Here is a 25,757-nt window from a genome sequence, read left to right as displayed (position 1 = left end):
GGTCTCCTCCACTGCACAGTGAGTGGTCCTCATGTCAAAGGCACTATTGGCATCATCTCAAGGTCTCCCCGCCACCTTGAGAGACCCTCTGTTAAGCCTTAATCCTTTCTGGGCCGCTGGCTCAGGGATTTAGCAGGCTGGCGCTCCAGCGGCCACCTGGCTTTGTCAGCTTTCCTCAACTCCAACTGAGCCACCGACCCAGCAACCTGGTGAATGGGTAACACTGCTCACTGTGAGTTGTTTCAACAGAGCTTGGCTGGATAAGCCCAAGGCCATTGTTGCTTTGGGAAAGAACACCTACTGCACGTCCGCTGTCACACAGTTCAGGCTGTGGGCGCGTTGCATGTGTCCTCAGCCAGGGAGCATGGGTAGCCCACCTTACCATCAGCTCTTCATTTTTTCTCCCAGGTGGGATGAGCTCTTGATTCCTCCACCCCCCCCCCCCCCCCAATCCCCACCTGGGCCCCAGGAAACGAGAAGCTGACAGTCCACTGGTCTCTCAGAGGGACACAGCGGTGACGGGATTCATCTGGGGTCATGGGGGATGGGAGGCTTTTTGTGATCACACAGGCTGGTCCTAAACCCTGGCACTCTCCAAGGGCCCACTGCTCCCAGGCTCCTGCCCATCTCCCTTGTTCACCAGGGCTGAGCTGCGGGGAGAGGCCCGGGCCGGTTGCGGGCAGGAGGGAAGCGGGAAGGTGGGGTCTGAAAGCCACCCCGACCCCCAGTCCGTTCCTTCCCCCCTGCAAGCTTCCCCCGGCCCCGCGCGCAGCTGCCCCTAAAGCAGACTGCATTTGCTTGGTGTGCTCTGAATTGAAGAAAGCCCAGCTCCCAAACAAAGAGACCTCGGGGCAGGCTGCCGTGCGAGTCCTGCCGGCCGACCGAGGGGAGAACAGCGCCTGGGAAGTGGAAGGGGCGAGGAGGGGAGGCCCGCGCGCGGGAGCGGAGCGCAGGGAGGCGCAGGGCGCGGGGCAGGAAATGCCCGCGGGCGCTCGGCCGTGAGCCGCCCTCCCGGCCTGCGGCGCGGAGGGGCCGGGCTGCCCCCACCCTGACCCCGCTCGGGGCGGGAGAGGCAGGCGCGGGGCGAGCGCGGCCAGGGGGGGCGGCGGGCCGGCCCACAACCGCGGCTCTCCGGCGCTCCCGGCTTCGGCTCCCCACGCTGCCCGCGGAGCCCCGCGCCCCAGGGCCAGGTAAGCGCGGGCTGGTGGCGGGGGAGGCGGCAGGCGCCCAGCTCCGTGCCCCGGCTCCGGAGGGCCAGCGCGGGGCGGGGGCGTCGCGGGGAGGGAGGAGGTGGGGACCCCGGGAGGCCCGCGCCTTCACTCCCACGCAGCTTCCGCCGGGAGGAAGCGCCCCCCCCTCTCCCGCAACCCTTCCCCACGAGTGCGCGGAGCCGCAGAGGGGCTCGGCGGCCGGGGGTGGGGGGGGGGGAAGTGGTTCTGGATGGAAGAGCGGGGAGAGCAATAATCAGGGACATTCAAGATGGATGTCTGTCCGGGACGGTCAGCGTTGTGTCCCTAACTGTCCTTAGGGGTCTGCCTTTGTGCACTGCACTGGGGAGAGCACTCTGGGTCCCCGAGTGCCTTGTGTCCTCCCGCTTGCTCAGTGGGTGGCTGTCCTTTCCAGACTGTCATTTTCTCTGTCAATCCGAATTCCAGTAGCTGTCCTTCATGTATAAAGGCGCAGGTGACAGATCCAGAGTCATCCTAGCTGGCTTTGCCCATCCCCGCAGGGTACCCCGTGCAAGCCAAGGTTTGGTAGAGGTGGCAGCTGTGTCCTTGTGCACGCACAGGATGGTTCTCAGCTGGTCAGTCTACCTGTCCTGGGCTGGCCCTGCTTTCTGTGTGTACCTCTGTGTATTGGTGGAAGCCGGGTTTGGGTGCCCATTCTTGCAATCACACTTGGCTGGGTGGGAAAAGAAGGAGGTAGTGGAAGGTTCTGGGGTATGTTGTTTTCATCAGAGACGTGTGATGTTTGCATGTGTGCATTGTCTGGAAAATAGGAAAGGCTTGGCTGGATAGGGCAGGATAGCATGATAACTTGGGTCTAACTTGCTGCGTGTGTGAGAATAAGCACATTGGCAATTATTGGGAAGTAGGGGCAGGGTGGGAAAAACTCCTAAGTACGCCCCAGGGCATAGAGTGTAGGTGGAAGGGTGGGGGCGGGGCGAGGGTAATACCAAAGCCAGGCCAGGCCGTCTGTGTTCAATCTGTGGGCAGCTGGATCGTGGTGGGAAGAAGCTACAGCTGGAGTCTGGAGAGTGGGATCTGAATCATGATTTAGTGCTTGTTATTATATCAGCAGCGGTGTTCCCAAGGCACTCTTGGGGCTCAGTTGCTTGGCATGTAGAATGGGACTAATGACCTCCGTTTGGCCCACCGCCCAAGGCGGCCGGAGGCTCAGATTAGCTCCTGCCTGGGAAAGCAGTTGTCAGCAGCGAAGAGCTGAGACCCAAAGGCGAATGCTGGACCCCGGGTGCCCAGTGGGTGATTTGGGGAGATGCTTGCGTGGCCCCTGGGCTTGTGGCTGGTAGAAGGAGCTGTTTGCCTGCAGCTTACCGTGGTATTGAGCACCAGAGGCATGCCTGCCTAGAGCCCCTTGTTGACCCTTGCAAAGTCCACTCTGTGCTGGCCCACGTGGTTCCTGTAGACAAGAGGAAATAGGGCTTCTGTGGTCTTTAAACCGGGGCCCTGGAGCAGCCTGACCTTCCTGAGGGCCGCGTACCCGCCATCTTGTTTCTCCTTCTGACAACCAGTTGAAGCTGCAAGGTTCACTCTCCACAGTTTGCAGCGGGGAGAAGAGGTCAGCCACGATGTGTCCTAGGCACAGTCACCTCACCTCTTCAAGTCTGCCCCCTCCTGGCTGGAAACCAGGGTGTGGTTCCAGATGTGTTCTGATCTCAGCTGGTTTCACCTCCTCAGGGTCCCTTCCTGATCCGTTTCCTTCACAATCCGAACTTATCTTGGCTACATCCTCCTACAGTGTGAGCTCTGGGAAAGCAGGGGCCATCTGTTTTCGTTCCCTGGGCTGCTTCGAGCAAATGCCATGCAATGGTTTGGCTTGAACAATGGGAATTTATTAGCGTACAGCTTTGAGGCCACAAGAATGTCCAAGTCCAGGCATCAAGGCGATGCTTTATTCCCAAAGACCACTGCCGGCAATCCTGGGCTCCTCTGCCACCTGGCGAGAGAAGAGACTAGGTGGTGTCTGCCATTCTCTGCCATCTCTTCTGGGTTACATTGATTTCCGCATCTTACTTCCATGGCTTTCTCTCTCTTTTTCTCTCTCTCTGTATTTATTCCGTTTATAAAGGACTCCCATAAGAGGATTAAGAGCCATCCTGAATGAGATGGGTCCCTGCTTAACTGAAGTAGCCTGATCAAAAAATCCGAACTGCAGTGGGTTCACACCTACTGGAATGGGTTAGATTTAAGAACATGTTTTTCTGGGATACACAGAGCTTCAAACCACCGCGCCTCCTTTGTCAAAGTTTACTGCTTGAATCCCAGCACCTAGTACATAGTAGGTGCTCATAAAATATTGTTGTGTTCATGAGTGAGGGAATAAATTAATAGGGGGCTGGGGGACTGGATGTGTGTTTTTCAAATTAATTAAGCTAGTCTGAGTTGCTGTTGGCTGCCAGGTAGGATTTCCTTTGAAGAAAGAGTTCTCCCACTAAAATAAAACTGGAACACCATTGTTCCAGAAGACTTTCAAGGGCTTTTGCAATACCAAGTTGAAATAATAGTACTGTGGCTGGAAGTAATACACCCCAGCCCTTAGCGAGGACCAGAGGCAGTGATTCAGACACCCAGTGTGGTTGTTCCAAAAATCGTTTCTGCTCGGCCTTGGAACTCGTCATATGATTGTTTGTGTGCAGCTGGCTTAATTTCCTGAATTTTTGGCCAAGGTTATTATGAAAATGATTTTGCACACAGGTCAACAAGGAGAGGTAGGTGGGGACTCTGCCCCATGCGTGGGACAAGCATGAGACTGGGAGGACACAGTGAGCAGTCCACCAGGCGGAGAAGCCACAGGCTGTTGGGGAGACCATGTTCATCATTGTTCTCCCTTGGGTTTACTCCGAGGCACTGCCCAGCCAGGCCTCAGACCCAGGAGCCCAGCGACTTCTTGAGTAGTTGGGCAGTAAAGAGGACCTGTACTCCCTGGGCATTGACGAAAACTGGAGAACAGCAACGTGACTGAACATCCTGCTCTCTGGTGCAAGTGACCGTGCTTCCCGGGTTCCCACGCTCATTTCCCAGAAAGCATCTCTCCTGTTGCCTCTTCCTATAAACACCTTGGAAAGTGGTAAGGTGACTTACGTCAAACACTGTGCCCATTTTTGGTACAGAATATGTGCTCGCCACTACCTTTCCCTGCCCCTGTGGGAACAGCATTCGTGCTTGGACGTGGGGAGAAGGAGGTTTGTTCGGGCTGTTTGAGTTGGGTTTTTGAGGAGGGAGCCTGGACGGAAGTGGAGAGAAGAGGCACAGACCCGGAACGGAGCCTCCTGTTAATTTTGACCTTTGCTTCTTGCCCGTGGCCCGCTCTGGCTAACTCCTGTGAGTTCCCAGGTTCACAAGGCTTATACTACATGACAGCACATCCCAGCGGCAGGGTGGGGGTGTCGATAGGCACTGCTTGCCGCGTGCAGCTGGGTGCTGAAAAGTGCACGCAGGCCTGATTCCTGTCCTCAGAAAATCTAGTTGTCAGGTTTCCACTGACTTCCAGGAAGAGCTGAGAAAACAGCTGAGTGCACACTCTGTGCTGGCTCTCACCCACGCCGCCGCTGGAGCTCCGAGCAGGAAAGTCAAGAAGAGCGGAGGGGGGGCAGGCGGCACCCCCGCTCTGGGGTCAGACGGCGCAGGTTTCAGTCCTGGCTCTGCCTCTCACGCTCGGCGAGGCCTTGACTGTGTTACGTACGTAACTCACCAAGGGGTCGCTTCCACGTCTGTGAATGGGGGAAATGACCCCTGACCCCTGGCGTGGTGTGTGGATGCCGAGTTAACCCTGGAAAACTTCGCAGAGTGGTCCAGAGCGAGCAAGGAAGTGTCTGAAGAAGACACCAGTGAAACCGTGGGGAAAGGGTGGGTGATGAGAGGCTGGCCGGGCGGGGCTGCTGGAGAAGTCAACACTGATCTATCCGTCAGCAGTGGGGGGTCGTGGCCTCCTGCTGGCTATGCCCCCGTGACATCCACGCGCCCCTGTTCTCCGCTGGGGTGCTGTTCCCACACCCGGCTATGGGGAGGAGCAGAGCGGATTTTCAACAGCTTCTCCCTCCCGTTTTGTGCCGCCCCCTACACGGCCCTTCTTAAAGCCTTAAGGAGCTCTCCTACAAAATGCCAAGAATTGAAGATGTTACGGGAACCCGCCCTGAAGTTTCCCGCATCTGTTTTCAAGAGGAGAGGAGAAAAGACCTCCCCAGGACCTCTGGGATGACACTGTGAGATCATCCCGCAGCGGTTCTCACCCTGACCTCCCGATTCCTATTTTTCCCAACATGGACCTCATGTTTTAAATGGTTTTTGTCAAGTCGACTTCGATATAAATGGAAAGCTGTTTCATCTTTAGAAATTAATCACAGACCACACGACAAAGTAATTTCACCATCCGATGTACACTTTCTGCTATATAGAATTTATATTTTTTAAAAATCACCTTAGGTCATTTACTAACAGATTCCAGAGTATTCGTTTAATTAGCTCAGAAGCAAAAGAAGGAACAAAGGGCAGGAGTGGAGCTGTTCTCCATTTTGTCTGGGGTTTGTACCAAATTGCAAAAGAAAAAAGAAAAAAACAAACAAGCAAACAAAAACTTGCATTGTTCTACTTTAGTGGGCATTGTAGCTAGATTATGAAGCCTTTTTGACAGGTGAAGGTCTGGGTTCCATAAGCATTCTTGGATTACTCTAAAGCAGGGGTTCTTAATCTTTTTTTGTTCCATGGACCCCCTTGCCAGTCATGCGGAAGCCAGAGACCCCTTCTCTGAATGTAGTGGCAGATAGTTTTACGACACTTGAAATCTGAGGTCAGAGAAAATAAAGATAATAAGTTGATTTTTTTCAATTCACTCTCATGGACCCCTGAAATCTTTACGTGGACCCCTGGTTAAGAACCCCTGCTGTAAAGAGATTTCTGCCTCCGAGGCCTTTTTCATAGACAAGAACTGGGGTTCTGACCTTCAGAAACCCCTGTCTTATACCCTAATTTTTAACTATATTCTTTACCAGACTATAAACTAGTTGAGGGTAGAAATTATGTTTATTGGCTTTCCCCAGCAACTAGCACAGTCTGGCAAACAGTAGGAGTTCAATAAATGTTCATTGAATGAATATCCCAGGAAGGAGCTCATCAGTGATCCCCAAGATTGTTCCCCAAAATTGACATCCCTCAACCAGGGCTAGATACTTAATTTGCAGGGTGTTTTAGTTTGCTAGGCTGCTGAACTGCAATATACCAGAAATGGACTGGCTTTTACAACAAGGATTTATTACTTAAAAGCTTACAGTTCTGGGAAGTGGATGTGGCTCAAGCAATTGAGCTCCCACCTACCACGTGAGAGGTCCCAGGTTTGGTTCCCAGTGTCTCCTAAAGAGAAGATGAGAGAGCACACAGTGAAAGAACACAGAGAGCAGACAGCGAACACAAACAATGAGGGGGCAGAAGGGAGTAAATAAGTCTTTAAAAAAAAAGCTTACAGTTCTGAGTTGTGAAAATGTCCAAATCAAGGCATAATCAGGAGACACTTTCTCCCCAAAGACTAGTGATCCTGAACTTCTCTCTCATATGGCAGGGAACATTGCAGCATCTGTTGGTATCTCCCTTTTCTTCCAGGTTATATTGCTTCAGCTTGTAACTTCCTCTGACTTTCTCTCACCTTCTGTGGCTTTTTTCCTCTCCATATTCATTGATATTTATATACAACTCCAATAAGGGGATTAAGGCCCACACTGGGCCATGCCTTACTGAAGTAACCTAATCAAAAGGCCCTTAACTGAAGTAATCCAATCAAAAGGTCCCTTCTCCCATGGTAGGTTCACACCCACAGGTATGGACCAGATTTTTTTTTTAATATTTACCTTATTTATTTATTTTTACCATCCCCCCACCCCCCACTGTTTGCCCTCACTGTGTGCTCATTTTCTTTTTAAGAGGCACCAGGAACTAAACCCAGGGCCTCCCATGTGGGAGGGAGGCACTCAATCACTTGAACCACCTCCGCTCCCTGTTTGTTGTGTCTCTCATCGTGTTTCCTGATTGTGTCTCTTTGTTGCATCACCTCATTGCATAACCTCATTGTGCCAGCCCGTCAGTCATCTCACTGACTTGCTCATCTTCTTTAAGAGATACTGGGAACCAAATCTGACACCTCCTATGTAGTAGGTGGGTGCCCAACTGCTTGAGCCACATCTGCTTCCCTGGACCAGATATAATGACATGATTTTCTGGGGTACATGTAGTCTCAAACTGGCAAGCAGAGTCTAGTGAAAAATGAATATGCAGGCCACTTGCTCAAAGGCAGGAAAAAACTACTTTTTAAAGTACTAAAATATAAAGCTTTTTCCTTTCTTCCATGGTCTCTCTCTTGCCTAGCAGAGTGTTTTTATTTACTCTTTAATGTTGTTCCAAGAAAAGAAAAGTTAAACATTTAAATTATTAGCATGAAGTTTACCCTTTGTTTGTGTTATACAATGCCAGTTTTAATTGCAAACATAAGAGCATTTAACTCATGTGTGGAAGCACCAAAATTACACATCTTGCATTTCATAGCTCATCTAGGCACATGTATTTGGTTCTTACCAGAATGGTGGAAACTCTGCACAAAACCAACTCAACTGCTTTTTTATATATATTTATTTCTCTCCCCTTCCCTGCCTACTGTCCCCCCAAGTTGTCTGCTCTCAGTGTCCATTCACTGTGTGTTCTTCTGGGTCCACCTGTATTCTTGTCAGTGGCACCAGGAATCTGTGTCTCTTTTTGTTGTGTCATCTTGCTGCACCAGCTCTCCGTGTGTGCGGTGCCACTCCTGGGCAGGCTGCACTTTTTCGCACGAGGCGGCTCTCCTTACGGGGCACACTCCTTGCGTGTGGGGCTCCCCTATGCGGGGGACACCCCTGCGTGGCACGGCACTCCTTGAGCGCATCAGCACTGCGCGTGGGCCAGCTCATCACACAGGTCAGCAGGCCCTGGTTTTAAACCCTGGACCTCCCATGTGACGGGCAGATGCTCTATCCGTTGAGCCAAATCTGCTTCCCCCAACTGCTTTTATTTCACTTTCTGATACACACACATTCTACCCTTCCATCTACTGATGAAGAGGGAAGGTCCGAAAGGAAAAGGAACTATGCTTTACCGTATCTTTCCCTTCCCTTCTGTGTCATTATTTTCAGGAGAAGTACAAGAGTTGACTAATGCAGGAGGGAGCACAAATAGGAAAGGATAAGCATGATGGAGTTTCTTGGCCACTGGTGTTTCTTAGCATGCATTGCCCTCTCTATATTTGAACTAGATTCTGATTTCAATGGGGAGTGTGGCCTCTCAGGATCATGCTACTGGCTCTGTCATAAATGTAAAAGTTACAAGCACCCCTCATGCTGGCATTGAGTCTCTCTGAACTTCCGTGCATCGTGGGTCCACAGGAATTCTGTGCTTGTGGGGCATCAAGAATGCTGTGTGCAAATGGGGTGGCAAGGAACAGTGGACACATCCATGGCACGCCTCTCCTCTGCTCACTCTTACGCTCCACTCTCCCACTGGATGTCACTCACCAAGCACAACTCAGAGATAAAATTACTAAGCACTTCAGGAAGCCAACAGCCATCTGCCCCACGGGATCTAAGCCCCCTCTCCATTGGAGGCAGAGTGGGCATCACCATCCCTGAATCCTCAAGTTTGGGGAAGAAACTATGGACTAGAGTAGACTTATTATTATTCCACTATAGACTTATTGTGATTCTAGCAATGAAAGAACTTTGTGGTTGATGTGGAGACAGTGGCCACAGGAGGTTCTGAGGCAGGGAGAGGGAAAAACAGGTGTAATATGGGAGCATTTTCAGGACACTGGAATTGTCCTGCGTGACATTGCAATGACAGATACAGGCCATTATGTATTTTGTCATAACTTGCAAAATTGTGCAGAGTATAAATTATAATATAAACTATAATCCACGGTTAGTGGCAATGCTTCAGTATGGGTTCATCAATGTAACAAACACACTAATGTAATATAATGTACAAACATAATGTACAAACATAATGTAACACACTAATGAAGGATTGTTAATGTGGGAAAGTGTGGGAAGGGGAGGGAGGGAACATATGGGAATCCCCTATATTTTTTATGTAACATTTATGTAATCTAAAGTTTCTCTAAAAATAAATAAATAAATACATAGATAAATAAGTAAACAAGCCGGCAGCAGAGCAGTAAGCAAAGGCCGGGGCCCCTCTGAGTGGCCTCCCTCCCAGTGTGGGCCTGGAGCCACTCACAGGTGGCACATCCGTGAAGCCAGCCCTGGCCTCAACACTCAGGCTCCCTCTTTTGGCCTCCCTTTATGTCACCTTTTTGGATGGTGGCTCAGTTAGGGCAGAACAATCCCTTTAAACTGGCGGATCATTCCAGTGCCTTTTTTTTTTTTTTTTTGGTATGCTTTTTTTTTAAGATTTTTTTTTTTTATTCATTTCTCTCCCCTTCCACCCCCACCCTCCCAGTTGTCTGCTCTCTGTGTCCCTCTGCTGTATGTTCTTCTGTGACCGCTTCTGTCCTTATCAGCGGCACCGGGAATCTGAGTTTCTTTTTGTTGTGTCATCTTGCTGTGTCAGCTCTCCGTGTGTGCGGTGCCATTCCTGGGCAGGCTGCACTTTCTTTCACGCTGGACGGCTCTCCTCACGGGGCGCACTCCTTGCACGTGGGGCTCCCCTATGTGGGGGACACCCCTGCTTGGCACGGCACTCCTTGCGTGCATCAGCACCGCGCATGGGCCAGCTCCACACGGGTCAAGGAGGCCTGGGGTTTGAACCGCGGACCTCCCATGTGGTAGATGGACGCCCTATCCATTGGGCCAAGTCCACTTCCCTAAAGTGCCTTTAAATTCAAGTTAGTCTTCTACATCTTTTGGAAACTGTAGAGGCTTCTATTTCAGTATCCAGGTCTCCATCTGTTTTAGTGCTAAAACAAATACCGTGCAATGAATTGATTTAAACAATGAGAATTTATTGGTTCAAGGTTAAAAGAAGTAAAAAACCAAGGCCTCACACCCTCTCGATAGAAGGGTAGAGTGGACATAGCCATCCCAGGGTTCACAGAATGGAGGAATAGAGTATGGATTAGAGTGGACTTGCTGATTCTCTGTTCTGGAACTAATGTGATTAGTAGTGGAAGTAAATGTAACACTGAGATGGAGAAAGTGGACATGGTAGCTGCTGAGGGTGGAAATGGGGAGAAGAGATGTGATGTGGGGCATTCTCAGGACTTGGAGCTGTCCTGGGTGGTACTGCAGGGACAGTTACCAGACATTATATGTCCTCCCATGGCCCACTGGGTGGACTGGGGGAGAGCGTAAACTATAATGTGGACCATTGACCATGTGGTGCAGCAGTGCTCAGAGATGTATTCACCAAGTGCAATGAATGTCCCATGATGATGGAGGAGGTTGTGGTTATGGGAGGAGTGGGGTGAGGGGAGTGGGGAGTATATGGGGACCTCATATTTTTTTAATGTGACATTAAAAATAAATTAATTTTTTTTAAAATCGAGGCCTCAGCAAGGCAATGCTTTCCTCCCAAAGATTGTGGCATTCTGGGGCTGGCTTCTGGCCATCCTTGTCCTTGGCTCTCTGTCACATGGCAATGCACATGGGGGCATCTTCTTCCTTCTCTTCTGGGTCCCGTTGACTTCCAACTTCTGGCTTGCCCCTGTGAGTTCTCCTTCCATGTCGGTTTCCTTTGCTTCTGAGGATTTGCACCATGCTGGGTTAAGGCCCACCCTCATTCAGTCTGGGCCACCTTACCTCGTAACGTCCTCAAAGGTCCTCTTTACAAATGGGTTCACACCCACAGGACCAGGATTGGGACCCAAACATGCCTTTCGTCGAGGATGTGATTCAATTTCCAACACCATCATTTACGTTTTTTAAAAAGCCAGCTTAGGTCATTTACTAAGAGGTGCTAGTGTGTTGAAAAGGTTCAGAAGAAAAGGAAAAAATAGATATGAATTAAAGTGTTATTGTCCATTTTGTCTGAGGTTTGGAACAGACTGAAAAGCCAAAAAGCTTCTAGAAGTTCTTAGGCCCTTTAAAAGATCCTCACTAGCTGTTCTGTGCTTGATTTTTATGGCAAAGCTGAACAGAGCAGTTGGGACAAGGAAATGAGCCTCTTGGTTACCAAGGAAATGCTGTTTGGATAGGAAAGAAGAGAGTCACAGAGTAAGGGAACTGTGAAAGTGCCATGTGCCTCCACACTTTAGGGTGCCTTCTGAACATAGACTTGGGTGGCCAAGCCTCCCAGAAGAAAGGAAGTCCTGTCTGTGTGCAAAAACAAAGGGGGAGGCAAGAAGTTAGGGCTAGGAGCACAGGGAGAGAATGGAGATACCAAAAAGGCGAAAGGCAAGTTAACACTTTCCAATAGAGCTGAGCAGATGGGTAAGGGCTTTTAACTCTGCTGGAAACCTAAAATTCCAGGCAAGTGCTAGAAAGTCAGTACTAGGAACAGTAAACTGGAAAGGCAGTGTAGAAGGAATTCCACCCCACCCCTCTTTTTTTAAATGTCAAAAAGAGAGCTGAGTAGGAAAAAACAGTTATAGATAGCAGTGGTAAAAGTTAGGCTTTAATTCCCTTAAATTGGTCTACACTCCACCTTAATTTTTATTTTTTATTTTTTTAAGAAGGTCCTGGGGATTTTTATGTCTCTATTTATTTATTTATTTTTTGGAGGTACTGGGGATTGAACCCAGGACCTCCAGGACTTTGTACATGGAAGTAGGTGCTCACCCACTGAGCTACATCACTTCCCAGTAAGAGTGGGTTTTTTCGTTTATTTGTTTGTATTTTTAGGAGGTACTGGGGATCAAACATGAGAAGCAGGCACTCAGCCACTAGACCTACGGCTGCTCCCCTCCACCCTGATTTTGACTTATTGTATTAATAATGTTCATAGTGAGTAGCATTTTTCATAAATAAACCTGGTCTATGCATAATTGGCTGATACAAGTTCTCCAGGAGCTGGCAAACTGTTTTTATATAGCCTACAAGCTAAGAAAGTTTTTTACATATTTGAAGGCTTGAAACAAACAAACAGCACCCCAAAAACAAAGAATATTCAACAGAGATTTTATGTGGGCCACAAGCCTAAAATATGTTCTCTCTGGCCCTTTACAAAACGTTTGCCAAGCACTCATCTGTCCAGCCTCACCCTGTGATTATGAAAAGCTAAGCAAACCAAGGCGCCCCAAGGCAACACAGTGGCCCAAGGCAAGCCTGAGCCTCTAAAGCAGTGGCTGGATTTAAATCGGCTGGGTGCATCGGGATTTTTGTAAGTTCCTCAGGCAAATCTAATGTATCCCTAGGCAGCTCAAGCGATCAGGCGCCTCCCTCCCACATCTGAGGTCATGGGTTCAATTCCCGGTGCCTCTTAAAGAAACAAGGAAGACAGACACAGCAAGTGCAAACAACGAGAGGGTGGGGAGAGATAAATAAATAAATAAAAATAAATCTTAAAAAAAAGAAAATTGGAGGCCTGATGCATCCCTAAAGCTAAAGTAGTTCTCAAAGTGCACTCCAGAAGCAGCAGCACCAGTGTCCCACACTGCACTGGTTGGAAGTGCAAATTCTCAGCCCTAGACCCCCACCCCCACCCAGACCTGCTGAAACGCCGGGGGAGAGGGCCCAGCAAAGACGGTGTTTTGTTGTTGTTGTTTTAGGAGGTACCGGCGATTGAACCCAGGACCTTATCCGTGGGAGCAGGTGCTCAACCACAGAGCTACATCCGCTCTCCAAAGAGTGTTTTAACAAGTCCCAGTTGTTGTCAGAGAATGGAGAAATGCTGGCCCTTCCACACCTACACCTGGTCGTTGCAGGCCGTCTTCCCAAATGGTCAAGTTGAAGGAGAAAAGGAAAGGAGCGAAGCTGAGCGGGAAGAGGGCGAGCAGCACGGCCTCAGAACTGCCCAGGGTGGAGGCTGGAAATTGCCCAGTTGTTTTCCCCGTAACCGAGGCCCCGGGAGGTGAAGCTGCAGGCACAGAACTTGAGCCTAGAATAACACCACAAACAGCAACGCTGATGAATTCCTCCCTAGAAAAATTGTTTGGATAATAATTTTAGCTTTGGGCCACATTTTTCATTGCTACCTAAATGTTTCTCTTCTTGGATATGTATACTTAACATTTGGTAAACATGGGGATTTGAGCACAACTTCTGGACTATCTTGGATTGGTTTAAATAAATATCATATGCACCAGAGAAGTAGAAAAGCCAGGCTGCTGACTCTCACCTCATACCTGATGGGTGAATTCTGTTCTCCCAACCTCCCATCTAGGAAAGAAGGATTCCCACCGGCTGCTCTGCCCCAATTTCCTGCCCTCCAGCCATGTAGCATATGGGACATATGTAAGATTGTAATGGGAATGACCACTGAGTAGAGGCCAGCCGTGTGCCAGGCACGGTGTGAGGTTTCTACCTTCATTATCTCCATAATTATCCCAGCTCTGTGAGGTCAGGGCAGGTAGCCCCGTTTATGGTTGTAAATGTGGAGGCACAGAGAGGTTAAAGGCCTTCCCCAGACCCCACAGCTAGTAAACAGCAGAACTGAGATTCACACCCAGGGAGATCTGGCCTCTAGGTGGGCGGGGGTGGAGGTGGCGAAGCTTGCCCAGGATCCAGCCAAGATGCAGCATTTCAATAAATCTAAACTGGTTGACCTTGTGAACACATAAGGCAGTTATTGCCAGGTCTTCAAACGTTGGCCCTGTTCCCTGTGTGCTCTTGTCTTTTTTTTTTTTTAAGATTTATTTTATTTATTTGTCTCCCCTTCCCTCCCCGTTGTCTGCTCTCTGTGTCCATTTGCTTTGTGTTCTTCTGCATCTGCTTGCCTTGTCAGGTGGCACCGGAAATTGCGTATCCTTTTTGTTGCGTCGTCTGGCTGCATCAGCTCTCCATGTGTGCAGCAGCACTCCTGGGTGGGCTGTGCTTTTTTCCCGCTGGGTGGCTCTCCTTGCAGGGTGCACTCCTTGCGCATGGGGCTCCCCTACACGGGGGCGCCCCTGCGTGGCACGGCACTCCTTGCCCGCATCAGCACTGCGTGTGGGCCAGCTCACCACACGGGTCAGGAGGCCCTGGGTTTGAACCCTGGACCCTCCATATGGTAGGCAGATGCTCCATCAGTTGAGCCATGTCCGCTTCCCCGTATGTGCTCTTGGCAGGAGGTGAGCCAGACCTTCCAAAGGTTGGATTGCTGATGTGCCGTCTGGGAAAGAATTCCAGGACCAAGAGGCACACCGGACAACCAGAGATAATGGTCTCATCCAGGGTGTTGAGAATGCTGTTGCTATGCAGAGCCAGCTGGATCCATCAATTCTTCTTTCCTCATTTTGGAGATTAGTGGTATAGCTATTACAGATTATCATCACCATCAATAATAACAAGGCACCCTTTTAGAGCTCTTCACGGCTCCAAAGCACTGTAGCTCATTAGCGCGTCCTGGCTTTGCTGGCCTTGGCTTACACCTAGAGGACAGCCATCTGCCAAACCTCCAGCTCGGGGATAAAGGCCAGAGGCATGGGTTTGAGTCCCAGCTATTCTCAGACTTTCTTGGTAAGAATGGAAAAATACTAGAAATCCACTCGGTCGTTTTCCTTCCTGACTTAGACATAAGGAATGAAGCAAGAATCTATTTAATTGTAAAACTTACACTGTAGCCATAAAATGGATGTCAGAAATTCTCAGTATATTGAAAACCCACAATTGACTGGTGATATCAGTAGGTGCTTAAAACTTAATCAAGAAGCATAATAGTCTGCATTTATCCCAGTACTTGGGAGTTTCTCTTCAAAGGCTTTCATCTTTCAAATGAAAGAAGCAGTTCTTTTAGCTTTGAGTAAATATAAGTGACCTAGAGTGAGGCATTCAAATGTTTGCTACATTACAAGAAATTTCAACTTTTTCTCAATAGGTTCCCCAGAATGAGCTCTACTTGCTTTGTTGAATATATACTAGCCATTATGGTCCACAATAAATTTCAATCAGGAATATGATGTGGACAAATAATAACTCTGAAGAAATATGAAAATTATGTATATTTGAACATTTAAAACAAATGAATAAAGCATGGATTGAATACCAAAAGAATGGAGAAGTGGCATCTGCTTTCAGGATCTCTCCCTCCAAAATAAGGGAGTGGACTGATCTCTAGGGTTTCTTGTCCATCTTCGAGTCCTGGGACAATTGGTGGTACTTGTGACAATAGTGTAATTGGTATGTGGTCAGGGAGCCAGCTTGAGCAATAGCTAGGTTATTCTGATGCCAGCACTTTCTATAACATCCTCCCTCTGTAGCTCATGGAGTTAAAATTCTTCCCCCTGTTTTGAAAAGAATCAGAGTAACAGTGCGGGGGTTGTTAGTTCATTGCCAAGTGAGTGCAGAATTTCCTTGCCCAGTAATTATCTTTTGAAAGACAAGAGTCTTCGCTCCCGTAGGGAGAAGTTTCCAGTACCTTCCAAGGGGCTTTCTAAACCCTTAGAAAACACGTTTTCACAGACCCGAGATGAAGAAGCATGGTTTATTTATCAGGGAGCTCAGCAGCTTCCAAGCTCTCTTCACTAAATTACCTCACCTTCTGGACCTAAGACCTCACAGATTTACATCCAAGTCCCAAAGTGAAAATTGGAATTTAAGTTGGGGTTCATACGCGTTCTCTCCCTCGCCTGTACACACACAAGCACGCAGACTTTTCACTTAGGTTGGAGGGGTCGAAGGGAGATTGCACCAGGAATCCCGTACCTGGGACCGCCGGCTCCAGCCCCAGCCCTGCCTCAATGAGATCTCATCCCAGGGCCTGCTCTGCGCCTGAGCCTATGCCTAAGACGTGGCCCCACCTTTGGGAGTGGACAATCTACCCCTCATCTGTGCCTACGCAAAAAGGGAGAGGGTGGACATCAGTGGTTCTTAACTTTTGAGAGGGAAGAGGCGTTCATAAGCCCCTTTGGGGATCTGATCCAACCTGGGAGCCCCAGCATCTAAATGGCAGCATTTTTCCAGATGACTTTGGAGCACCTGTGTTAAAGCTTCCTGGGAGGAACGGTCTTTTAGGCAGACTGCTCAACCACGAGTCCTCTCCAGAGTCAAGACGGGCGCTATTTTGAAAGCACATAGGAAATTGCATAAATCCTCCTCTCTGGAAAAAAGGATGAGTTTTTGTTTAGACACTTTTTATTTCTCCAATTCCTGCCACCTGGAGGGGAGTACTATGCCTTTCTGGTTGTGAATGTACTTGAACATGAAGTCATGTACACCATCAGGAAGCCTTCTGCCTGGGGAGCCCCTCCTTGCACACCAGTGCCACTGTCCTCCAGCCTGGCTGCTCCCTCCCAGAGCAGCAGTGCATACAAAGGACAGTCACCCCGAGGTGGGGGCTGCTGCTGCCGGGGACGGGGAGGGCTGGCCTTTCAGCCAGCATCTCCTGAACTCAGGCAAGGCTCCTACCAGGTCTCGGGGGGCCCTACCCTCTGATCTGCTTGGGACAGAGGAGGAAACGGGCTCTGGAAGGTTAGACGACCAGCCAGGAAAGGTCACACTATTTTCCTTCCATGTATGTGACACCCCTCCCCCCCCAAATTAAACCGCAGAGAACCAGGTTCACGCTCCTGTCACCCTCCACCTCCTTCCTCCTAGCACAGGGGCTGGCAGAGGAGCCAGAGTCGCCCCCTGCCTGCCCACAGGCTGCCTGGGAGCCTGGAGCTCGTGGGCATCCTCTGTGGGCGCCAATCAGTGTCATTTCCCGGCCAGCTCTCAGAAGAGCAAACAGGGGCTGCCCCTGCAGGCCCGGGGACAGCTTGGGATCCCACCCCAGGGAGGGTGCAACAGCATCCTCCTTCGCACCTGGTGAGAGCCCTCGGTTCAGATGGGTCTGACACCTGGAGCCCTTGCTGATTTGGGGCCTGCAGTGCCTCCCACTTCCCTCTCGAGTGCTTTGGGGAGCCCCATATCCCTTCACACATACACACAGCAGTGAAAGCACCTCTGCCCCTGAGCGCAGGAGCTCCCTGCGGGCTTCCAGCTCCAATCTGGAGCCTAACTCCACGGTTGGAAGGCCCCCGGGGCCTGGCAGACTTGGGGACTGTGGATGCTGAGAAGCTTGTTCCTCGGCTTTTAGTTACACTGACCCCAGGCCCTTCTGGCAGTTTCTGCAAGGCATTGGCGCTGGCTGTTGGCTGGACCACCCGTGGGGGATGCCAGGGTGACAGAAGACCTGCCTCTGAGGCTTCTGTCCTAAGTGTGCCTGGAAGGGGCAGCGCAAACCGACTGGAGCGGGCCGCTCCTCCCCTGGGCCTGCCTGTAGCTGCCGGCAATATTTGCCTTGCCTTAGTCACATGGGAGGCCAGGGACAGTTTCCAGGGAGCCATCCAGGCTCCGTTTCCCTGGACCGAGCATGGGGTCTGGAAAGCCACTGTCAGCAGTGTTATCCAGAGGTGCTGGGGCTGCCTTGGGGACACGGGAGGGCCCTCGGGCCAGTCCTCACGGCCCAGGGTGGGGGCCAGAGCAAGGCTCAGCTGCACCCGAAGCCCCCTCCATCATCAGCCTGGAGCTGCACTCTGATCAGGAAGCCACGGCAGGAGCAGGGCCAGCCCGTGGAACGGCCAGGCTGGGGCCCTCAGAGGCCACGCTCCCGGGAGGCAGCACCCAGGACCCAGGGCAGGAGCATCTACCAGAGCCCGGGGAGGGGCCAGGGGGGCTCCTTGGGAGCAGCAGAGGTGCCCTGGTGTTTCAGGCAAGCCTGAAGGGGAGGGCTGTGTGTCCTCAGATAAGGCTTCTCATCTGTGCTGTGGGATCCTAAGAGTGCCCACCTCTTAGTTATCGCGAGAACCTCTCTCAGGGCTCTACTGTTCTCATCTGCACAGGAGCCCATGACCTGCGGCACAGAGAGGACATAAACAGCAGGCTCCATTTGCCAGCAGGCAGGAGCTCCTGCCATTCCCCGGGGGGGGGGGGGGGGGGGGCGGCTGGGCCCTCTTGCCAGTGGCAGACACCATATTCCAAAAAATGGGGTGTAGTTGGGGCCAGGTCAGACTCCATAAAGTGATCTCGGAGGTCAGTTTCCATTCTGAAAATGCCCTGCGGGTCCATGACTCTTCCCTGCTTGTTTTGACCGTGGTCAAATGTGGGGTGATGGTAAGCAGTTGAAGCTGAAAGAGCTGATGCCCAAATGTTAATCTCACAGAGTGCGTGAGCTAAGGGACCTCTGTAGAGACTTGGGTTTCTCTGTGGTGTGTGTGTGTATTAGTTTCCCGGCTGCTAAAACAAAGACTGTGCAATGGGTCGGCTTAAACAATGGAAATTGATTGACTCAAAGGTTTGAGGCTAGGAGAATTCCAAAATTCAGGTGTCAGTAAGCAGTGATTTCTTTCTCCAGAAGGCTGTGGCCTTTCCAGAGCTGCCAGCCTGCAACCCTTGGTCTTTGGCCTTTCTGTCACCTGGCAGTGCCCATGGTGGCCTCTTCCCCTTTCTCTTCCATCCAGCTTCTGGCTGCTCCTGTCTCTTCTCCCCCTCTCTGTCTGAATTTCTTTCTGCTTTGAAAGCACACCCTGATGCAGGTAGGCCACCCTTCGCTGAAATAACATCTTTAGGAGATCCTGTTTACAATGGGTCCATAGCCACAGGGCCATAATTGGGGCCCGATCATGCCTTTTGTGGGGTACATGAGTCTGTCCCCAGCCAGGTGGGAGGAACTTGCATGGCACAGGGCAGGACTCAGCACACTCCTTCAGCCGGAGGCACTACATTTTACCTGGTTTATATTCTAGGGCTCTATATAAGGTTGTGTTGGAAAGAAAAATCCGCTAGAACACCAACTTTCTCATTATGCAAATGAAGAAACTGAGGCACAAAGGGGGACCATGACTTGCCCGAGGTGCTGGCAAGGAAAGAGAGAAATTCTGAGTCTAGAGCCCCTAAATGCTCCTCCCATCGTGTGCCACTGACACCGCATCCGCAGACCAGCCCAGCACGCCCTTGGCAGCTCCACCGCCGTGGAAGGCATGGGATTGAAGTCCTGCCCCCAGCGCCCGTCCCTCCCTGGGTTCCAGCAGCACACACCCCCCTCACCAAATTCCCCTTATGCCAAGTGCCAGCCTTTCCTGGCGGTGGCGAGCAAGCGGCTCCCGCCTGGCCTGGCCTCGTGCATGCGCTTGCACATGGGTGAGCAGGTCCTTCTGGGTGGAGAACATGGATCCATTCATTGGAGGAGATGGGGCAAAGTTACAGTAGAGATGCGTCTCTGAGTGTGGGAAAAATTAGACTGTTCGCGATAATTCAGCCGGCCGACATGGGAGCAGAGTGTGTTTCAGGCAGGGCCTTCTTGTTATTTTATGTCACAATTTAAAATGGCAGAGACTTTCCTGCGGGTTTAGGGTTTTACTTCTCACCACCGGCCTCCTCTTCCCCTCCAGCTGGGTCTGCCTGGGCAGTTAGGCTGGACCGCAGTGGTGGGCTCTGCTCCCAGGACCTGGCAGCCTTCCTGCAGGCCGTGCCTGGGCTTCAGCTGCCCCAGATCGTACAGGAAATGAGTTAAACACACCCTGCCTCTCCCCTCAGATAACAGCTCCTCGGCTATTGTTGGAGTTCGTTTAAGTGCTGCTCATTCCCCAATCCCAGACTCTGGTTTTATTGCATTTAACCTCATAAGTGATCAGTCCTGGATCAGAAAATCCAGGACTTCCCCACTGCTTCCAAAATAAAGGCCAAAATCTAGAGCCTGGCCTGTACCTGCTTTGTCTCCTTTGTCTAGTTCCTGCTCTTCCTTTAAGGCTCTTGCCAGTGGTTCCCTCTTCAGTTGCTGCTCTGTACACGGTTTCCTCACTGAACTTCCTACATTGTAATAAAGTGCTATTTATGGTCTTTTTCCCCAGCTGGAAGCTCTTTGAGGTCAGGGACTGTTTTAATCATTCCCTTTCGTTTCTTCATCCCTTTTGTTTTTTGTCCCAGCACCTAGCACATGGCATGCCACATGATGTGTCCTTGAAAGTTCCATGAGTTCAGAGAGTAATTGATTCATTACTCCCAGAGAGGAAAGCAGAAACCTGAAGAGCCAAGCAGACTACTGCAAGCCTACGTGAGGACGGAGGCCAGCTCAGGGTAGGAGCAGGAAGAAGCGTGGATGGGTGGACTTGAGAGGTGTTCATTCGGAAAGAGATGTCGTGGGCAAGGATTGAATGTTGGGGTGGGAAGTGGTGACCCTGAGAAAGAAGGACACGTGAAACATAATCCTGAGGTTCTGTGCTGGAGGGTAGCGTCACTCTCTAGGATTGGGAATCCAGGATGGAGGGGTTGGCAAGGGCAGATGCTGACTTGCTTTGGACGTGTTGAGCGTTAGGGGCCTCCAGCCATGTGAGTGGGTCTAGAGCCCAGCAGGCTTTAGAGAGTCATTGGCTTGTTGGTGGTAGATGGGATTAGGCATGGGGTGAGGTTGACAAGAGGCAAAGCACAAAGAATATGTCCCACCTGACCTGGGAGGCCACTCCAGCTGATTCGAGGAGTGAGCCAAGAAGAGGACCCAGCTAAGGAGATTGGGGAAGAGAGGGCAGAGTCAAGACTTGGTGGTCATGAGGCTCAGGTCAAGGTGAATTGGAGCCACAGGAAAAGAATCAGGAGCGAGGGATGCCCCGAAACCAGCAGTGGAGATAGAGCTTCAAGAGGAAGGCGTGACCGATGGTTTCAAATAGGTAAAGCAAGCCGATGAGGTTTGAAAAGCTACCATGGGGAGACGTTGTGCATAGTGATTAAATCAGTCTTTGGAATCTTACACCTGAGATGTATCCCGGCTCCATGTACTAGTCTGATTAAGGACTAATTTGTTGCTCTTAGAGTAGAATTTTTTTCCCTTCTGAGTAGGCCATTATACAAAGAAGACTCTGACTCCCGGAGACATAATTTAGTTAGAGCAAAGGTTAAGCTGCTGATTCAGAGACGTAACAGGACTGCGGCTTCGAGAACAAAGATGTTTCTTTTTCTTGCGTGTAACAGTCCAGAGTGGGCAGACCGCTGCATTCCACGCGGTGGTGCAGCATCCGGGTTCCTGCCGTCTTGTTTCTCTACCATCCTCTAGGACAGTGGTTCTTAGCCCGGGTCCCCAGACCTGCACCAGCATCGTGGCCTGGGAACTTGTTAGAAATGCAGATTCTCGGGCCCCAGCCCTACTGAATCAGAACCTTTGGAGGTGGAGCCAAGCAATCTGCGTTTTGTTTTGTTTTACCCTTTTCTTTTTAATAAGAAAAGTTGTGAGCTTACAAAACAATCATGCCTAACGTACAGGGCTCCCATACATCACCCCAGCACCAGGATCTTGCATTGTTGTGCAACATTTGTTGCAAATGATGAAAACACATCATCAAAATATTATATTACACTATTAATTATACTCTTGAGCTTACATTTGGTGTCTTTTTTCATAAACCACCCTGTTTTAACGCCCTGCATTAGTATTGTACGTTTGTTATAGTTCGTGAGAAAATGTTCTCATGTTTGTACCGTTACCCACAGTCCATCATCCATCACCGGGTTCACTGTGTTACTCAGTCCCCTGCCTTGGACAGTCCATCCAACGTGTACATGTGGCTCTCAGTTTCATCACAGAGTTGTGCTGTCATCAGCTCAGTCAGTTTTAGAACATTTTCATTATTTATTACTCCAAAAGGAAATATCCCATATCCCTTTATATCCCCCTACTGTTGATCCTTAGCATTGATAGAGTACCTTCTTTGCCATTGCTGCAAAGATATTACAATATCGTTGTTAACTATAGTCCATAAGTTACATTAGCTGTATTTTTCCCAGGTGATTCTAAGTACTCCGAAGTTTGAGAACCCCTTCTCTAAGATGCTTTCCTTGATGCATGGTTGAAGCTGGATTTTAGGCAAATCTATGTTCTAGCTCTTGGGAAAGGAAAACAAGTATGAGAGATGCAGGGTAATGTTTTAAGGTCCAGGCCTTGAAGTAGCACTTCCACCCATATTCATTGGCAAGAACTACTTATATGGCCAGGTGTAGCTGCTTGGAGGCCTGGGAAATGTAGCTGTTAGGGGAGGTGGGGGCACATACCAAGCTAGAACTCCATTTTAATGGAAGAAGGGGGGACCAACTTTTGGTAGACTACCAGTCTTGGCTACCTTATGAATAAAACTTAAGTTTTTAATTGCATCTCCCATCCTCTGGAAGAAAGAGGAAGAGGATATCAACCTAGAGATGGGAGGTAAGGCTTATGTGTCTACACGGATCCATGGGTTTTTACGGCAGGTGTACCAGCCCACAGGTGTGTGCCTACCTTCTCTAGGCTTGGACAACCCCTGCCTTACCCACTCATGCACTATAGGTTGTGCTGCCCTGTCCCTGCTTGGATCTCCCCCAGTTCACCCCTTCAGAAGAAAGGAACCCAGGCATGTCAGGGAAGGTGGGTAGTAAGGAAGGATGCTGGTTTAGTGGCAATGAGAGAAAAAAGGAAAGTAAGTAGCTTGCTCAATGAACATCTGGGCATTTGCCAGGACAGCTGGGTACAGCTGCGTAGACTGCGCACTGCACAATTCCCGGGGACACCACCCCATTGACTGTGGTGTGTGCAGCGCCCTCTAGAGATGGGCAGAGTGGCTGCCCAGTCTATATCTTATCCCCACGTCCCACCACTCTGCTGCACCCAACACCCTACGTTCTTGGGCCTAGCTCTGAATGGTTCACATCTGAAGCCCCCGTCCTTGCTCTGAGGTGCTTCTCAGGAGGTATATCCATGCCCCAGGGACTAAACCTGGACAGAGAAACCAGCTCTGCATGGGGGTACCTCTCCTTCCCTCTTCAAAGCCCCAACCTGATGGCCCTTGACTTTGACGTCATCGACACCAGGGCTGGATGCCTGCGTCTGCAGGCCCCGACCTCGCTGAGTTCTTAGAAATTAAATGGGAGACCTGGCCCAGATGAGGGGCCCACCAGTACTCACTGCCAGACACTGCAGGGGGCCGGCGGTTTCAGACCACGGCCAGCGAGGAGGGGAGCGGCCATGGGGCCCCAAGTGGTTTCTCAGGGCCTCGAGCGCCTTGTCTGCAGGAGCAGGATGTCACATACCTGAAAGACAGCAGGACGACCTGGGTCTGTGGACCAGGCGTTTGTTTATTTAACGAGCTACTTTCAGATCCAGTTCATGCCCACACTGCACGTCTGACAGCTCCACCTCCTGTAATGACGGAATGTTCCGCAGGAGGAGGGAAGGGAGCCCACTGGCAGTGGGCTCGAGGGGCTCGGGGCTTTCCCAGCCTCTGCTGTAGATCCGTTTTTTTTTTTTAATCAATTTCATTGAAACATATTCATAAACCATCAGATCCATCTAAAGTGTACCAGCAGTGGCATTTGGTATAATTACAGAATTGTGCATTCATCACTTCAATCAATATAAGAGCATTTTCATTACTCCAAAAAAGGAAAGGAAAAAAACCACAAAAAAACAAAACAAATGAACACAGAGCACCCTACCCCTTATTAGTCACCTCTTTAAGGACTGGAGCAGAGAACTCAGAGCGGGGGCCTGGGGCTAGGAGGAGGGGGCAGCCTGCACGTGTGTTTCCAGTCCCCCGCAAGCTGTCCCCCTCCTGCTGTGTGCTGCGTCCAAGGACTCGCTCCCCTAGGAAGCCCCTGGCTGCGCTCAGGCGCGGGGCAGTCCTTCTCCCGCTTGTGCCGCGTTCGAATTGCTTCTGCAAGGATCGTCTCCTTTAATGGACAGTGGACACAGGTCTGTGTTTCTCACCTGAGGCTGGAATTGAAAGATGAGGGAAGGGATCACGTTGAGGAGAGGACAGGGAGAGCTCTTGGCAGAAAAACGAAGAGATGCTGCCTGGGCTGGGGTGTGCAGGACTTTTCCAGAAGCTCTTCTGGGTGAGCTGGCTGAGATGCCTTGTATGAAAAAAGCCCTGCTGAAATGCAGTCTGCACATCAGCACGGGCTCAGGCCATGAAAGCGGTGGTGGAAGTTTTGCTTTTCTCTTTTTTATTATCTTTGATTTAGGTTTCCAGGGGGACTGTGTGAGAGAAGGAGCGGGGTGAAAAATATTTACGTAATTCTTAAAGAGTTCATGAACTTTCACAGGCTCTTGGGGCCATTCCTTTGTTCATTCATTCATTCAACATCTGTTGACACCGATGCATCAGAGGCTGGGTCGGGTGGCCAGGGTAGAACTGAGCTCTGCTTTTAGCAAAGCATGTGACCTTAGTTTTCTAGGGCTGCCACAGCAAAGCACCCAGAGCTGGGTGGCTTAAAACAGCAGTTCTGGAAGCTGCGACATGCAGGGGTTGGTGGCCGTGCTCCCTCCTCAGGGGAGAATCTGTCCCATGCCCCTCTCCTGGCTGCTGGCAGGGGCTCATCAGCTGGCCATGGTGTTCCCTGCCTCGGTGGTCCCCTGGCTTCCTCCCTCATCTGTCTTCCAGTGTCCACATTTCTTCTTCTTACAAGTGCAGCGGTCCTGGTGGGTTAAGTCTGACCTCATTGCAGCTCACCTCATTCCATCTGTCATGACCCTGCTTCCAAACAAGGTCCCACTCGGAGGTCCTGGAAGTTGGGGACTGTGGCATATCTCTTCGGGAGACACATTCAGTCCTTGACAGAGGGACACGTCTGGGCTTAATTAACGGGCTTGCTGAGCCTGGGGTGTCTGAGCGTGAAGCGGGAGAAAGCAGTGGAGTGTGGTGGGCATGGGCACAGAACAGCCCCGGGGGCTGCAGGAACACAGTATTATTATCAAGAAGCAACTAAACATAGTGGTGAGCCAGGGTGAACGTACGACTGACCATCCACACCGAGACAATTTTTAAATGAGAGAGGATACCTCTGATAGGAACGCCAGGTCAGCAGGTATAAACCAGGATTGTCCCAGGGCGCTGGCACTGTGTGGGGAGACCAGAGCATCTGGGTCACCCAGCCAGGAGCTCACTCTGAAGCAAGACCGCCTGACTCTGAACCCGCGGTGACCGCTAGGTCTGTTTCCTCATCTGTCACCTGGGGAACCCTCACACCTACGTCCTGGGGAGCTTGTGAAGAACAAAAAGAGGGACACTTGGGAAGCAGATGTGGCTCAACTGACAGAACATCCACCTACCACATGGGAGGTCCAGGGTTCAAACCCAGGGCCTCCTGACCCATGTAGTGAGCTGGCCCACACACGTTGCTGCCACATAGAAGGAGTGCCGTGCCACGCAGGGGTGTCCCCCACGTAGGGGAGCCCCACGCGCAAGAAGTGCACCCTGCATTGAACCACCTGTGCGGAAAAAAGTGCAGCCCACCCAGGAGTGGCACTGCACACACGGAGAGCTGACACAGCAAGATGACGCAACAGAAAGAGACATAGATTCCCGGCGCCACTGAGAATGCAAGCGGACACAGAAGAACACACAGCAAATGGACACAGAGAGCAGACAACAGGGCGGGGGAGAAAGGGAGAGAAATAAATAATAAAATAAATCTTTAAAAAAAAACAAGGGATGCTTACAGAGTACTGAGAGCCCCGCCCGCCACGAGGTGCGGG

The 25,757-nt window shown here is 50.7% G+C and overlaps 1 protein-coding gene across 1 annotated transcript in view; it reads left to right on the top strand.

Moving 5' to 3' along the window:
* The first annotated feature begins 1,051 nt into the window (after positions 1 to 1,051).
* TSPAN11 (tetraspanin 11) overlaps positions 1,052 to 25,757 on the top strand; it is an 86,763-nt gene continuing 62,057 nt past the window's right edge. The window contains exon 1 of the mRNA XM_058282596.2: positions 1,052 to 1,190. The gene's annotated coding sequence lies outside the window, so the exon portion shown is untranslated. The remainder of the gene's footprint in view (positions 1,191 to 25,757) is intronic.

The sequence above is a fragment of the Dasypus novemcinctus genome, chromosome 20 (genome assembly GCF_030445035.2).
Source record: "Dasypus novemcinctus isolate mDasNov1 chromosome 20, mDasNov1.1.hap2, whole genome shotgun sequence".
In the NCBI taxonomy this organism is placed as follows: domain Eukaryota; kingdom Metazoa; phylum Chordata; class Mammalia; order Cingulata; family Dasypodidae; genus Dasypus; species Dasypus novemcinctus.
This window is presented reverse-complemented; position numbering and strand designations above follow the sequence as displayed.